This window comes from Priapulus caudatus, unplaced genomic scaffold (genome assembly GCF_000485595.1).
Source record: "Priapulus caudatus unplaced genomic scaffold, Priapulus_caudatus-5.0.1 Scaffold1018, whole genome shotgun sequence".
Classification (NCBI taxonomy): Eukaryota; Metazoa; Priapulida; class Priapulimorpha; order Priapulimorphida; family Priapulidae; genus Priapulus; species Priapulus caudatus.
The window spans coordinates 23,366-24,254 of record NW_014578079.1 but is presented as its reverse complement, the minus strand read 5'-3'; positions in this window follow the sequence as shown (position 1 = coordinate 24,254).

Here is an 889-nt window from a genome sequence, read left to right as displayed (position 1 = left end):
AGGATTTGCCAACTCAACGAAAAACTGTTTATAAGTGTGCAGCATGTGACGTCTTCTTATGTATTGCAAGTGGAAATGAAAACTGCTTCAGGACTTCCCACACCTTAGTTCAGTACTGGAGATAAGGTGTGACATCTGTTTTGTACATTTATGCTAACACTGGTTGTTAGGCTGCACTTTTATACAGTAGTTTGAATGTGAGAAAACAGGGGCAAAAATAGGGGGCCTTTAAAACTCCCAAAATATTGCAGAAGTGCAAAATAACAATAAAAAAGCTATTTTTATGTTACATTATGTTTTTATTTGTAGGATAAGTTCATTTTCAGCAATAAAAAACAATTTGAACATTTTTCGTAATTTTTGCTGGGGAGCTCAGGGTCAGGGTCATATAACGCTGGGGAGCTCAGGGTTCAAAAGGTTAACCAACAATATATTATGCAAAACAAAAAGCATCAACTTTAAAAACTATTATACAGCACTATTGATGCTCTTGGTTTTTTTGCTTTTTTTTTTTTGCTTGGAGGTTTGCACATCAAGACAATAGGGAACAGCAGCGTACTATCCACCAGGGCGGCAGCACTGTTTTATAGGAACTTCCTCTGTTTACTTCTTGGTTCAGTATTTCACTATCAATTGAGTATTTTTACAGTGGAAAATGCCTCTATACTGTGCTGTGCCACTCTGCAACAGTAGAACAGGGTGTCACACCTTTCCTAAGGATCCAGACCTTAAATTGAAGTGGCAGGTTGCCATTAAACGTCTTGAACCGGGCACGACAAAACTATGGGAACCAGGAAAGTGGGCTGCTATTTGTACAAAACATTTTACATCGGATTCGTACAGGACGCCAGGATATATAGGTGAGTCAATTAATTTTATAAATATAATT